Below are 16,744 nucleotides of genomic sequence, written 5' to 3' on the forward strand. Positions count from 1 at the left end.
CCATTTTTACCTTTTAAAAGTGTTTGGTTCACTGTCCAAAGTGTAAAAGTCCCTGTCGTCACCAGCTGCTTCTTCTGTTATTGAAGCCGAGCTCCAGACTCCATGAGCCTAAGGCAGATCTCTTCAAAGTGTTAAGCGCACTCACCTTGCTATACAGACGTGATCACAGGCTGTCTCCAAAAGTCTTTTCATCTTCCCAAACTGAAGCTCTGGGCCCACTGAAAGCTACCCCCCAGGCTTTCCACTTCGAGCCCTGGGAACCACCAATCTGCTTTCCATCTCTGTCAACCTGACTACTCTAGGAACTTTGAGTGGAATCATGCAGTATTTGTCCTTTTGCAACTTAAGTTTATCTCATTTAACATATTGCCCAAGCTTCATCTGTGTTGTTGTATGTGTCAGAATTCCCGGCCTCTTGAAGGTGAAGAATATCCCACTGAGTGGATACAGCCACATTCTTTCATCCATTCATCCCTGATGGACACCTGGGCTGCCTCTACCTTTTGGCCACTGTGAACATAGATAGGCACGTACAACTATCTCTTTGAACTCTGCCTTCATGTCTCTTGGGTGTACTTCCAGAAGTGAAATTGTTGGATCATATATTTTTGAAGAGTCATCACACTATTTTCCACTGCTGCTGGATAATTTTCACATTCCCATCCACATTTCACGAGGGTCCAACATTTCTATATCCTCAGCAGCTCTTGTTCTTTTCTTATTTTCCTTTTTATATATTAAAAAAAAACAACCAATCATTCTGAGGGATGTGAAGTGGTATCTCATTTTGGTCTTGATCTGTATTCCTCTAATGCTTCCTAATGTTAAGCATCTTTTCATGTGCTTACTGAACATTAGTATGCCTTCCTCAGAGAAATGTTTATTCAAGTCTTTTGTCCATTTTTTAATCGGATTGATCTTTGTTGTTGTTGAGTTGCAGGTGTGCTTTATACAGTCTGGATGGCAATCCACCATCAGATACATGATTTGCAAACATTCTGTCCCATTCTGTGGGCTGCCTTTTCACTCTGTCTATTGTGCCCAAAACTAAAATTAAAACTTTCAAATTTTGACGAAGGCCAATTATCCCCTTTTCACTGTCACCTACACTTTTGGAATCAGACCCAGGAAATCATTGTAAATCCAGGGTCATAAAGTTTTCTTTTTATTTTCTCTTAAGAGTTCTATAGTTTTAACCTATATGGTTAGGCCCTTGGTAAATGTTGAGTTAATTTTTTGGAAATGTGAAATATAGTAGAAATTTACTTGTCATCCTTGCACATAAGCCATGCTATTCTTCTCTAGGTTCCAATTTTAGTACACGTCCTGCCAAACCAAGCACTGAAACAAAATCCTTGGAAGAAGTGTATTAACATAAGTATACGAAAATAAGACTGTTTATGATACACTTATAGTAATAAACGCTCTCACTAACTTGAGGATTCAACGTATTTATCCTGGCTCCACCAGATGCTTTAACTGTCACTGTTGAAGCCCAACTTTGCCTCCTCCACTCGCAGTGAAGCGTTTCCTTAAGGTTCTGACCCTGACTCGCACATGTTCTATAATTATTCTCCAGGCTTATGCCAATGTCTTTCCCACTCTCAGTGACAAACCAATAGGAACATAGCAAGATTTTTAGGTCCTCTTATCAATTTTCCATAATTTACAGATGGAAGCCATGATGAAGACATTTCAAAGAAATTAGATATTGATTCATACAAGGGGGTTGGTTTGAAAGCCTTACATCAAGAGTCCAGACCTGCAGACACTTTCCCCCATCCCTAGAAGAAGCAAAGGATTTATTCTTGGGACAAACTAAAGCAGAGAGACTCTGAAATCAGACACACTGGGGAGAGAATGGAGAACACTGCACACAGAGGAGGGCAGAGCTGAGGCTCTAGACCGACAGGAACACAGTTAAGAAGCAGCATTTCTGAATGCAGGGCGCCCCGACACTGCCCCAGCTGCCTCTTCCCACGCAGCTGCTGGAATGTGCGCTTCCAGTGTCTACTCCTGCACCCACTCTGCCCTGACAGGAGACAGGAGGCCTCTTCCCCAGAACAGACCGTGCCAGAAACAAGACCTACCGGTACTGACACCCGAGATCGCCCCATACAGTCATTCTACAGAGAGCTCACCAGACCACAATCTCTGACATCCCTCTCACTTCACTGGAGCTGCCAATTTGCTTTTCAGGTGTCATTCTTAAGTAGGAAAGGATTATGAAGGATAATGCAATAGTCAAGGAAAGTTTCCAACATGGAAGACTGAGGCTAAAATCACGAGCAGTTAAAAGAACCTTGGAAAGAGACCACAAGGAGGAAAAAAAGCTCTTAACACTATAATATTCTCAGAGAGAGAAGAAAATATATTACATTCATGGTAAAATGAATGCTATAAAATGAACAACTGGAGAACAGTAAAGAATTCTTGGAAAAATAGAACATTAAAAACTGTAAAAATGAGTGGAGAATTTCAGGGAAAAAATTGAAAAACTCTCAAAAGTAGAACAAAAATAACTAAAGAAGAGAAAAGATAAAAAATATAAATATTAATTCAACACAGGAAAAAAAAAAAACAGAAGAAATAATAAGGAAAATAACCCAGGACTGAAGCATATAAGTCTCTGCTATTGTTGTTCAGTCACAAAGACACCGACTCTGTGCGACCCTGTGGACTGTAGCCCACCAGACTCCTCTGTCCCTGGGATTCTCCTGGCAAGAAGACTGGAGTGGGTTTCCATTTCCTTCTCCAGTAAGTCTCTGAACTGTCTGACATATCACATGCCTGGGACAAGAGAAAGAGTCCAAAAGTGCCTCCCCAGAGTTCCAGACACCATCCATGGTCCACAGTGAATTAAAAAGCAACCCTATTGCTTTTACGGATGGAGTCTGGAACCACTTACGATGTCAGTGTGTAAGTGGCGTTACAGTATGGACAGGAAACAAGGGTAACATTTTAAAGTCTATCATCAGCGGAGATCCAGAACAGCGTCCAAGAGCTCCCAGAGAAGAAGAGGCCGCAGACAAAGGGAAGGGAGGAAGAATGGTGTTCTCTTTCTCAAGAACCTCACTGGACACCAGAAGATAGTGAAGCAAAGTGTCCAGAACTCAGACAAAAACAGGTTTTCAACCTCGAATTCTGTTTCCATTGGAAATATAATGGAGGGAGGAAAAAAGAATCTTCACACATACACAGTCTCAAAATGTTTACTCCAGGTACCCTTTGTCAGAAAGGTACTACATAATGGGTTCTGACAAAGTGAGGGCACGGACCAACAAAAAGAGAAACACGAGGTAGAGGGGGTTCCCGGGCGCGTCCCAGGTTGCTGATGAAAGCAGCTCCCAGGGCCACAGTGTGCAACAGGTGTGGCCCTTCCAGTGAGCCAGAGCCGAAGGTGCCGGGAGAGTGCTCCAAGCCAACAGACCACGGGGCTGGTGGAGAGCTCTAAACATGTTTGAAATAAATTTGGAAACTGGCTTGTTAGCTGTGACAAATCTGTTAGAGCATTTGGGGAAAAAAATCAAACTAAGATATAGCTAAAAAATAAAGCACACAAAAAACAAGGTTAATTCTAAGCAAAGGGAAAATAAGTTATACAAGATAAAAAAAAAAATGGAATTCAGGTACCCTATTTAGCTCAGCTATGAGGAATATTTACATGGACCAAATAACACAAATGCCATCGCCTTAACTAACAACTGAGATCTCAACACACTGACCTCACGAGAGTGTATGGTGAAAGTGAGTGTCCTCAGGAGAGGCAGTCCTTGGCTCCATCACGGAATTTCAGCAGATGACCTGATGTGACTGGTAAGAGCTAGGGAGTTGTGACACAATTCTAGGATGAATAAAAGCAAGTCCATTCTCAAGAAATGGAAGACCACACCAACCAATCCCCTGCTCTGGCCTGGCCACTTAAGCACTACTGTTCTCAGTCCCAGGGATTAAGGAGGCCACTGGCTGTGTTCATGCAGTCTTGAAATTGGCAAAGAGAAATCACAGGGAGAGCATGTACCGTCTCCTGGAACTACAGATCTTCCTCAACTTACAATGGGGCTTTCCCCATAAACCCATCATCAGTGGACAATACTATTAAGTCTAAAATATATTTAGTACACCTAGCCTACTGAACACCACGGCTTAGCCTAGCTGGCTTTAAACATACTCAGAACACGTGCATTAGCCTACAGTTGGGCACAATCATCTAACACAAAGCCTGTTTTATAATAAGTGTTGAATAGCTCATGAAGTTTATTGAATACAGTATTGAAAGTGAAAAACAGAATAGTTGGAAGTGTATTGGCCTTTCAGCCTCGTGATCTCGTGGCTGACTGGGAGCTGTAGCTCACTGCCCGGCAGCAGGGAAGAGGAGCAAACCACGCGTCCCTTGCCTAGAAAAGATCAAGATTCAAAATTGGGAGTACCGTTTCTACTGGACACACATCACTTCCACACGACTGTAAAGCTGAAAACTGAAAGCCAAACCATGATAAACTGGGGACCATCTGTAGTCGTGGGCTTCCCTGGTGGCTCAGACGATAAAGAATCCACTTGCAATGCGGGAGACCTGGGTCCAATCCCTAGGTTGGGAAGATCCCCTGGAGGGGGCGTGGCAACCCACTCCAGTATTCTTGCCTGGAGAATCTCATGGACAGAGGAGCCTGGCGGGCTACAGTCCATGGTGTCACAAAAGAGTTGGACACGACTGAGCAACTAAGCACAACATCTGTAGTCTTAGAAATTAAGAATGCCATACAAACCAGCAATTAGACATCTTTAAATGTAGAAGATTGAAAGAATTATATGGAGAGAGAGACTGACTCATTATAAAGAACTTTCTATTGAGCTACTCAAAAATAAAATGTGTTGCCTTGCACTGTAGGGACGAGAACTGGGCCCCTGTTGGGCAGGACAGGAGGACAAAGATACAAGGGCTTTCTTGCCCTGGCTGAGACCGACTTCTAGTATGAAGGGTTGATGATTTCATGTGTTCTATCACTTCCTCTGAACCTTGAGCTAGGAAACTAAGCTTCAAAAATATGTAAGTGTTTGGTAAGAAATGATGTCATCCCCAATCCCGATTCGTGACTTCTGAACTTGAAAACACTGTATTGCTTTTTATTTGCTTCAAGGTTACTGATACTTTGGGATGTGAATTAAGACCCAAGAGAATTTTCTAGGAAGGATGTTGAATGTGAACCTCTCAACTCTGGGGAGGCTTTTTTGTCACCCTTATTTCCTGTCCATATTGTAATGCCACTTACATCGTAAGTGGTTCCAGACTTCATCCATGATCTACAGCGAATTAAAAAGCAATAGAATCCAGATGCTTTTTCTGGTAAACAGTTTCTTTGTAGTAAACAGAAGAGGAAGGACATTCACTGCCCTCCCTACCACACTCAGTCACACAGGAGCGGGATCTCTGTACCCAGTAGGCACGCCAGCCCATCTGTAAACTCACTGGCCCATAAATATCACCCACCGTACACATTTCTGCACTTCTTTTAATTCATTGATTGTAATGTTAAATGACATAAAGTGAGTATGGTCTAGACAAAAAGATGCTGATATATAAATTAAGAGAAGCTGAGGCTCTAATGAAACTCTTAAAGCTGTTAAAAATTTCCTCTGAGGACTGTTGATTACAATCTTGTCACATTTAGCAACCAATTTTTGGTGCTGAAATTACAGTTCTCAGGGCATTACACTCTTTTCTAAACCTAAGGATTCCAAGTTGATTTCTTATGTGGGTGTTAGAGAACAAATTTATAAATTTAATCAAATATACTGCCCTCCAATTTTTTGAATGGTAAAGAATTAATTACAGGGTTATGTCAGATAATTGTACCAGATTAACCTCATGTTGAGGTTGGATGAACTTTATGGAAATCTATTTCCAAACATGCCCAATGCTGTGTGATACAAAGCAAATACGATGAATTTCCTACTACCTTTACCATTATCTGTGAAAAACGGAAGGTCGATTCCTTTGACCTAATTCTGCAAAACTGGTTTATAACTATGACACAAGTGTTAAAGTGTTTGTTTTTATTCATATTCATGCCAGAACACCACCAGGTGAGGCAAGACACTTGCGAAGTCAGGTATATAGTTCAGGGCCTTTCCTCTTGCTGAGCACGCTGATAATCAGTTAACATTATGTCACACCTTTGCAGGTAAAACAACAAAGCCCATTGATCTTATGAACCCTTTCATAAAATTTGTTCCAAAATAAATAAATCTATATTTTGCACCCAGAAGCTTAGTTTGGACAGTCTTTTTACTTGAATTAATATATAATAACTCCTCTTGATTTGATATAAACAAAACATGAACCCAGGCACATCACCCTCTGCTTTAGACAATAGAGTGAATGATCAGGCCCTCATCCCCCTCTCTCTGGATACGTACAGTCCAGCCGAGGAGATAAACACACAGCTATGACTGTAAAGCGGACCTGACCAGAGCCACAGTCACACCAGCCGTGGCAGTTCAGAGTGCCCACGGGGGGAGGCTGTGGACCTCTCACCTGGACGGCAGTGACAAGTCTTCAAATTCACTCCAGACACATCTCAGTTTCTCCTTCATCCACTTCTCCACATGCGTTCTCTCTTCTTCACTTTCTCAGGAGGTAGGGGTGAGCGCTTTCTATCTCGTATACAATGATCTCTGAGTCCTTCTGCTTACAACATGACATATCCAGTGAAAACAATGAGCCTTCATTGTCCTCTTTCACACGAAATTTCACTTGCTCACACTCAGCGGAGGGATGTGCTCACCGGGGCACAGGCAGGGAGCAGCAGAGCTGGAGATCCAAGCCACGTCTGTCACGCTCAGAAGTCCCCAGAGGGCCGTGTGCATCCTGAATCTCCCAGTGATCAAAACACATAGGCCTTCCTTGATGGCTCAGATGGTAAAGCGTCTGCCTGCCAATGCAGGAGACCTGGGTTCCATCCCTGGGTTGGGAAGATGCCCTGGAGAAGGAAATGGCAACCCATTCCAGTATTCTTGCCTGGAGAATCCCATGGACAGAGGAGCCTGGCGGGCTACAGTGCATGGGGTCACAAAGAGTCGGACGACTGACAGTAACACTTTCACTTTCAAGCCAATGCTGAAGGTGTACGAACAAACAAGGAAGAAAGTAACAGTTTGATTTTTTAATTTTCCCTTGGAGGTAAGTCTGTGAATTTCATTCAAATAATAAAATTCCTCTGAGAGAAACTGAAAAAAAAAGAATTTTATTTCACGGAGAAATGCATGCCATGAATTATATAAGCTATCAAGACTAGTCAGGCTTTTGGTGTATGCTACAGGTTTAATGTTTGTAGCATATAGTTCATCAAAATTAAAAGTCTGAAGATTAGTTAGCAAAACACTCCATTTAAAATGGCCTTAATCTGTGTGCATATACAGGGTCACGAGAGGAAGATTTAATGCTGGGAGACTCTGCCATGTACACATTATACAAAACTGGAGATTTTATTTAGATTCATAGCATGGTGATGTTGGATTTGGAAAAGACACTAGAAGTCTAATCTCCTTCTCTATAGGTTTTTCATCTATCAAATGAGGTTAAATTCTTTACTGTTCTCCTCAGGGCCATTTTGAGACCAAGAGTGTTACAGGTGTGAAAATGTGGTAAGAACATCAGAAAAATTATTATTCCCATAACTATCATTCTGACTGAGCAACAGGTAGGCTGTTAAGACTGTTGGAAAAAGACTACCTAGAATTGAGGCTTGTAACTTGTCTTTACTAACCTGAAATATTAATAGTAATTTATATATAAATATGTCTTCATGAGATCCATCTAGACACTTAAGGATAATTTCAAAGTTTCTTTTATCATGCCTACCAGGTCCTTGTAATTTCTCTAAGCTATACTTACAGGTGTCATTAACAGAAGTTTGTCCAAATTTCCACATTGACTGAAAAATGGCTCTCATCAATTGAGGTTTACTTCTATTACCAATAACTGGGTAGAAGGAAATGCAGAGTGAAAACTGCAGGGTGCAGTCAAGCAGGTCAAACACTCGAAAGCTGGAGACTGTTGATCATCCGTGGAGACGACATGGGATTCCAGGGTCGTTTTTCTCACTGCCACAGAGGCAGGCTCCCTCTCCGGGGACGCAGAAGACCGAGACACTGCAGCTTGTTCATTTCAGGTCCTTTCCTGCTCCAAATCCACGAGAATCCACGAGACTTGTGCAGTCAGGCGCGAGGACCGGGTTATGGTGACCGCTAAGGCTCGGGGTTGCTTCTTCACTCCCTCTTCCTAAAGATGCCCTTCTCTGCTCTGTGACACTTATGGGGAAGGCCAGCCATTTGTACTGATCTCTCCTTAGAGTCTGACTGAAGGCCTCCCCTGCCACCACCTTTTTGCCTCCCGGTTCTTCTTCTGTTGCTTCCCATAAAGATGTACTCTCTCTGCCACTACTGACCTTCACCATTGTCCAGCTGGACCTCCAGCTCCATGCCATTATCTACAAAATCTGACGTGGCAGCTCATCCACCTCTCCGGTGAATGAGACAGCTGTGAGTGCAGGGGTTTTGAAGGGCCCTGTCCATCTGGTTCAAGATACAGAAGTCGAGTGAAATCAGCGCTGTCATCTGATGGATCATGGAAAAAGCAAGAGAGTTCCATTTCTCTATTTCTGCTTTATTGACTATGCCAAAGCCTTTGACTGTGTGGATCACAATAAACTGTGGAAAATTCTGAAAGAGATGGGAATACCAGGCCACCTGACCTGACTCTTGAGAAATTTGTATGCAGGTCAGGAAGCAACAGTTAGAACTGGACATGGAACAACAGACTGGTTCCAAATAGGAAAAGGAGTATGTCAAGGCTGTATATTGTCACCCTGTTTATTTAACTTATGTGCAGAGTACATCATGAGAAATGCTGGACTGGAAGAAACACAAGCTGGAATCAAGATTGCCAGGAGAAATATCAATAACCTCAGATATGCAGATGACACCACCCTTATGGCAGAAAGTAAAGAGGAACTCAAAAGCCTCTTGATGAAAGTGAAAGTGGAGAGTGAAAAGGTTGGCTTAAAGCTCAACATTCAGGAAACTAAGATCATGGCATCTGGTCCCATCACTTCATGGGAAATAGATGGGGAAACAGTGGAAACAGTGTCAGACTTTATTTTGGGGGGCTCCAAAATGATTGCAGATGGTGACTGCAGCAATGAAATTAAAAGACGCTTGCTCCTTGGAAGGAAAGTTATGACCAACCTAGACAGCATATCAAAAGCAGAGACATTACTTTGCCAACAAAGGTTCGTCTAGTCAAGGGTATGGTTTTTCCAGTGGTCATGTATGGATGTGAGAGTTGGACTGTGAAGAAAACTGAGTGCCGAAGAATTGATGCTTTTGAACTGTGGTGTTGGAGAAGACTCTTGAGAGTCGCTTGGACTGCAAGGAGATCCAACCAGTCCATTCTGAAGGAGATCAGCCCTGGGACTTCTTTGGAAGCAATGATGCTGAAGCTGAAACTCCAGTAGTTTGGCCACCTCCTTCGAAGAGTTGACTAACTGGAAAAGACTCTGATGCTAGGAGGGATTGGGGGCAGGAGGAGAAGGGGACGACAGAGGATGAGATGGCTGGGTGGCATCACCAACTTGATGGACGTGAGTCTGAGTGAACTCCGTGAGTTGGTGATGGACAGGGAGGCCTGGTGTGCTGTGATTCGTGGGGTCGCCAAGAGTCGGACACGACTGAGCGACTGAACTGAATTGAACTGAACTGTCTTCTTCAGAGGCTCACTCCCACTGTTGAGAATATGGTCTTGGAAATAACAGGTCTATTTCTACTTGATTTAACACAGACAAGTATATAATATATTGTACTACTGTGCACGTGCAAGGCAGGGGGAGGAAGAACCAAGGAGCCACACGGTTCACAGGATACACTTCCAGGGTCTCACAGAGCGAAGACAACGCATGCCAGGAGAAGGCTCACGTCCTGCGGTGCTCCAGCTCTTGGAAGAAGCAAGGGAGGAAGCATACCGAACGCCAGGGGTTCACTACCCTCGCAAGCGATCAGACACATAAACTGAGAAACACTCTACAGAACTGGAAAGCATTATCATGTTGGGAAAAACAGAATGAGGAAACATCAGAAAAAATGTTTTCCCCTGGGGAAAAGAATTATCCTCAACAGTTAGATGAAAATCTTCAAAATTCTACATTTAGTGACAAACACAGCTAGTCTTATAAATAAGCAAAATAAACCCAGATGACATAATTCAAATAATGTCAGCAAAAACCTGAAGAGATGACCACGGGGCTAAAAAAAATGAGGAGAAAGCTGGTGGGAGGAGGCCTGCAAAAGCTCAGTGGCTGCAAGTCAGAATGCTGCTGGACCAGTCGTCCTTGCTGGCTTGTCTGTAAAAGGCAGGGTGGGGGTGTCCGGTGGATCCCACCCGGCCTGAGAAGCAGCTTCTCTGGGCAGACCCATCCCTCCCGACATCAGGGCACAGAATAACACAGGACTTCCCCTGCTGAGTTGAACACACAGCACCGTATTTTATAAGAACAGATGCCTACTCAAGGAAAACAAGCCGAAACTCCACTCTGGGAAAAGTTCTCCACTTCATTTGTGACCCAACTAGAGATTACAGCGAAGCCCAAATGTGCTCCAAACCAGCAAAACAGAAAGCAACCCCAAGGGCAGATGGGCATAGGGAGAAGAAAAGGTGAATGTGCCATCGTGTCAACAGACAGTCCAGGGGAAAGGATCCTTCCGTGGCCCCGGAGGGGAGCGCGCACTGAGGCGTCTCTGCCCTTCCAGCCGCCCTGCCTCCGGGCCGGAGTCCGTGCTGTGGGCCCAGCACCGGACAGGACACGGTTTCCCAGCTGCGATGACCGCGCACCGGGCCCCCCGGATGAGCTGAAGGCTGACTTCACGCAGAAGCGCTGACCGCAGGAGCGCCGTGACTAACACGGAGGAGAGTTCTTGAGAACTGACACCCGTTTCCTCTTCAGAATCACATCCTAATGTTGCAGCCAAATTTTACTTAACTTTTTGTCATGATTCTTGCTCAGGAGCTTACGTCAGAGGTCAGCGTGTAGAGCCTGTCAGAGAAAAGCCACCCTCCAGTGAATCGGGAGGGACTCATGCCTACTGAAGCCAAGGAGCCTTCCCAGGAGTCCAGGGATTTTTAAAAAGTTAATTCTACATGTCTCTTCCTCTTCCTTCCTTTCCCTGAAGAGAGTTCAGGGTCCGGGAAGGAATTACTGCAAAAAAGCCGGCCCCAAATTGACAGATGGCCTGCAAGTGTCTCCTGAGCCAGCTCATTGGTTATTTTCCTAAGGCTGAAGCCACAGTGGTCTACTCAAGAATTCAAAATGTTTATGGAAATTTGGAGGGAACAGATAGGAGGAAGAGGGCCAGGAGACCAAAAACTATAAAAGAAATGAATAAATCATTTGCTTTCTTGTCCAATCACTTGATTCACTGCAAGGAAAAATCTTAGCCTGTTTGTTTATTTAATGAAACATAAGTTCAATAACCCATGTTTCCAAAGAAAAATGAAGACATTTTATTTTGTCCAGCTGCTTTTCATCTTATGCTGCTGAAAAGACCAAAATTCAAAGCTGCTTTGTACATTTGCAAAAATGAGATGGGGGGCAGGGAGAAAGAAGCAAAAGGGATTTAAATTGTTTTCTTCTCAGACAACTGGGCCTTAGTCTTTAGCAGAAAACTAGGCAAAAATCCAACCATTCAAGGAATCCCATGCACCCCCAGCACACACACTTTCGAGAAGATAAGACAGTGAGATCTACGGCAGTTTGCAGGAACTCTGCTTGTGCGGGATTTCTTCTGAGGCCCTGCACCCTGAAGTAGAAGTTATCTACTGGCAGAATCTCTGAAAGCTCATTAGAGCAGCTGACCCTTTCATGGAGTCTCAGAGTCAACACCGTTGCTCTCATTTTGCCCAGCTACTCTTCTAAGCACCTACGGAGCAGCTTCTGGGGCACAAGAAGAAACTCATGGGTTTCACCACACGCCAGGAGAGGAGGGCACAAACGTCAGCCAGCTCAGAGCTGGCTTCACCCCTCCTTCAGGAGTGACATGGGTGCTGGCACTGACCCAGCACAAAGATTAGCTCTCCTGCTTCCACGCAGAGTTTCTCCAAAACAATACACGTTCTGAGAAACGTCTGAAGACAAAGAATCCATTTACAATTCCAACACGCCAGTTTTCACCATGCAAAAAATTGACCCCCCCACGATGCTGATATGATAATGACTATGACAATACTAGAAGGGTTGCAACAGTTAAAAAAGAAAAAAGAACAAGGATATTGCAACGATAACATATTTAGGCAAAATGCATTTTTAAGCCATTTGAAGTGTAGGTAAGATACATGAGCAAGCTTCGGGAGTTGGTGATGGACAGGGAAGCCTGGCGTGCTGCAGTCCATGGGATCACAAAGAGTCGGACATGACTGAGAGACTGAACTGAACTGAAGATACATGAAAATGTAAAATACCCTGGAATAAGAACAGAGAACAGCCTGGGAGAGACTGTGCCACATCCAAAGACACTCACATCCCCAGTGAAACTTAAACCACCTCCTGGGCCAAACAGCTCTGATTTTTAGGGCCCAAGTTGATCTCAAAGTCCTTAGTTTTTGGGACTCTGCTTTCTGTGTTGACTAATTTATATGATGGAATAATTATAAACATTTTTCATAAAAGAAGAACTGTCTTTGAATGACGTGAATTAAACAGAGGTCAGGGAAAATGCATGTATTTAAAGCTTTCCAGTGAAAATTCAATTTCAGTGAAATTGAATATCAGCCTTCTTCAGAAGCAAAACACTCAAAATACAATAGATTTTTTTTTATCCTGATTTCATTTTCGAACTTAAAGACATAAAGAGATAAAGTAAAACAAAAGAATATTTGGATAAATTATTTAAAGCAATTGTTTCAAACATGGAGAGTTAGAAACCTTTTTTAAAAAAAAGATTGCGTGAAGAGACACAAGTGAAAAGTGGAAAAGTTAGTCGCTCAGTCGTGTCTGACTCTTTGCGACCCCTGGACTATAGCCCGCCAGGCTCCTCTGTCCATGGGATTCCACAGGCAAGAATAGTGGAGTAGATTGCCATTCCCTTCTCCAGGGGATCTTCTCGACCCAGGGATCGAACCCACGTCTCCTGCATTAAAGGCCGATTCTTTACCAGCTGAGCCACCAGGGAAGCCCAAGAATAAATAACCACCACCTGCTACTACCACTAGGAGGCAGTAACCCAATACTCACCTAACTGGGGCGCTCAGTGGGTAACCTTGGGGCCCAGCCACATGGATCCAAAGTTTGTGGGGGTCACTGTACTAATGGGATCAGTCTTGGTAAATCTCTGACTTAAGTATGTTAAAACCATTAGCTTGATTAGGTCTACAGGGGTGATAACTTCAAAGGTGAGCATTTAAAAAAAAAACTGCAAAGGGGAGAGCAAATATTGAAAGTGTTCATATCTGTTCTCAGATAACCATGCCTGCCATGGATTATTACGCAGAAAAAAGTCTCAGGTTATTTTAAGGGTAAACCAGATGAGGTGCAGGCTTCTAGGTACCACCAGAAGCTGGAGACAGTGCAGCAAATTTCTGTTGTTTGTGATCGAATGACCTGAGCAGTCAAGCTGTGTTTTGAAGGCAGCTGATAGACTTTCATATATATATATATATATATATATATATATATACACACACACACACACACCTATATATAATATGCCACCTGTACATGTTTTCTGAAAAAATTACTAGAAGTTGCACTCCAATTAAAAGACAAGGGAAAAAAAAACCCAAGACCACGCAAAACTCAAGAATGGGTTAAAAAAAAAAACAGTAGGGGACCCTGAGAACAAGCAAAGGTAAAGCTGAAGGAAAATCACTCCTTCCCAGCATTTCCACACCCCTCCTCTATTTCTACCGATGTGTTCCATGACTTTATTTTTCTGGACTCCAAAATCACTGCAGATGGTGACTGCAGCCATGAAATTAAAAGACGCTTACTCCTTGGAAGGAAAGTTATGACCAACCTAGACAGTATATTAAAAAGCGGAGACATTACTTTGCCAACAAAGGTCCGTCTAGTCAAGGCTATGGTTTTTCCAGTGGTCGTGTATGGATGTGAGAGTTGGGACTGTGAAGAAAACTGAGCGCCGAAGAATTGATGCTCTTGAACTGTAGTGTTGGAGAAGACTCTTGAGAGTCCCTTGGACTGCAAGGAAATCCAACCAGTCCATCCTAAAGGAGATCAGTCCCGAGTGTTCACTGGAAGGACAGATGCTGAAGCTGAAACTCCAATACTTTGGCCACCTCATGCGAAGAGCTGACTCATTTGAAAAGACCCTGATGCTGGGAAAGATTGAGGGCAGGAGGAGAAGGGGATGACAGAGGATGAGATGGCTGGATGGCATCACCAACTCGATGGACATGGGTTTGGCTGAACTCTGAGAGTTAGTGATGGACAGGGAGGCCTGGCGTGCTGTGGTTCATAGGGTCACAAAGAATCAGACACGACTGAGCAACTGAACTGAACTGAAAGCCAAAAGCCACATTTGCTCGGAAGTCTTTCTCTATTTGAGGTCCCCTTGTCAAAGGCATCACTCCCTCTGATCCCGGAAGGCTTTCTGCACTATCCTCTCTACAGCATGCATACAAAAATGTGAGCAAGTAGTTCAGGATTCAGGTATCCAGGCCAGTGATAGAATACTACCCCAATCCAGAAGCTCTGGGGTTTCCCCTCCTTACACCCCACACCTCCAGAGGGAACCATCATCCTGTGGGTCCCGGAGACGTAGCAGAGAATGTGACAGGCAAACCTAGCCCCTGGGAGAGACAGACAGGAGAGAAATACCGCTGTCAAGCAGGCAGGCAGGTGGTGAGTGCTGTGGAGGAGTCACGCAGGGAAGGGGCTTGTGGTGTCAGGAGAGGGGTCTGGACTCTCCTGTGCCAAGCAGGCATTTGAGCAGAGACAGGAAGGGATTGAAGGAGGGAGCCCTGAGACTATCTGGGGAAGGGGCGTCAGGGCAGAAGCACCAAGTCTGCCGTCCATGTGGTCGCAAAGAGCCAGACACACCTGAGCGACTGGACAGCAACATCAAGTACAGCGTGCAGAGTGCGCCTGCGGGGCTGGAGGAACGGCAAAGACCAGCGTGGCTGGAGGAGAGTCAGCAAAGGATGACTCCAGGGTTTTGCATTAGTAACTGGAAGAGCGGAAAAATGAACTGCTGCCATCAATACGTACTAATTTTCTAAAGAGAAAACCTAATAGTTACTTTAACACAGTAAGAGCAAACCAATAAAAATGTCATGTGAGATCAAAGTCTGAGTGTGTCTCAAGGATAATTCTCCAAGCCCTGTCCAAGTGCTACTGATCCAGGAAATACTGCAGAGCAGTAAAATGCCTCCCCTCTAAAGCCCAGACTTCGGTTTAAACCCTAACACTGCCACTCTGAATACTGTAGCAACAGCGAGTCATTTAACCTTCCCGGGCCTCAGTTTCCTTACCCACAGGATGGACACACTGCATCGTGTTACTCCGAGGGCTGTGTGCATTCAGGCATTAGGGCACTTAGCACTATGCCTAGGAGGCAGTAGGGATCAGAAAGAGTTATTATCTGTATGATGAGCTAGACCTGCAGGAGACTCAGTATTTTCTTTTCACCTGGTATCAAGGGCCAAGGTAAGAAGGAGACAATAAAGGCGTTTTTGGTAAACGCCTTTCAGTTCATTTCAGTTCAGTCGCTCCAGTCGCTCAGTCGTGTCCGACTCTTTGCAACCTCATGAATCGCAGCACACCAGGCCTCCCTGTCCATCACCAACTCCTGGAGTTCACTCAGACTCACGTCCATCTAGTCAGTGATGCCATCCAGCCATCTCATCCTCTCATTTAGGCAAATGCCTCTACGTTTTTGGTAAAACTAAAGACATGCCCATGGTTTTCAGATCCTTTATGTGAAACTCACAAAATGAACTTTTCTGGATATAGTTATGACAGGGAAATAAATGTTCTTTTATGAGAAAGTTACTCCTGGCACGGCATGGACCACACAGTGAGAAGCCTCTCATTCTGAGTTAGCTCACCCTGTTGTCTGTTTTGCTATGGCTTTCAGGAAACATGAAGGTAAGCGTGTCCTCACCTGAAGAAACTCGACCAGCTTTCTGACGGTAACGTAGCCTTCAGTTCAGTTCAGTTCAGTTCAGTTCAGTCACTCAGTCGTGTCCGACTCTTTGCGACCTCATGAATCGCAGCACGCCAGGCCTCCCTGTCCATCACCAACTCCCAGAGTTCACCCAGACTCACGTCCATCAAGTCAGTGATGCCATCCAGCCATCTCATCCTCTGTCGTAGCCTTAGCCCTTCTGTTAGTTCATGCTCTCCCTTCCTGCTTTACCACCCAGGGTTTTCCTGGGGTTAAGCCAACTCCACACGATGTCCCGGCAGCCCTTCACCTTTTGACAGCTCTCTTACAGGAGCCTGTTGGCATTTTCGCCCTCAGGTCCCTGGTTCCCCGTGACAGTTCTCTGGGATGCCAGTCATCTGTCTGGATGACTGACCACCACCTGCTCTCAAGCCCACAGGTTCTCTGTGCCAAGGAAAGCTGCGCTGTTCCAGAAACGGCAGGCCCTCCACTTCCTACGTTGTTGATCAGGGCTACAGACATGCTTTCTTTCCCGCTGCAATTATCCTAGTAAGCCCTGTTCTCGTCTTGCTGA

At 44.4% G+C, this 16,744-nt stretch overlaps 1 protein-coding gene and 1 non-coding gene across 4 annotated transcripts in view; both read right to left on the minus strand.

The window, feature by feature from the left end:
- The window catches only part of PDE10A (phosphodiesterase 10A), a 573,119-nt gene that overhangs the window by 324,797 nt on the left and 231,578 nt on the right, over positions 1-16,744 (minus strand). The window lies entirely within an intron of this gene.
- On the minus strand, positions 1,239-1,342 carry LOC147366469 (U6 spliceosomal RNA). The gene has a single exon (XR_015133535.1). It is a non-coding gene; the product is annotated as a U6 spliceosomal RNA (small nuclear RNA).

The sequence above is a fragment of the Bos grunniens genome, chromosome 9 (genome assembly GCF_055505025.1).
Source record: "Bos grunniens cultivar Pamir isolate PY7600 chromosome 9, Bosgru_T2T1.0, whole genome shotgun sequence".
Classification (NCBI taxonomy): domain Eukaryota; kingdom Metazoa; phylum Chordata; class Mammalia; order Artiodactyla; family Bovidae; genus Bos; species Bos grunniens.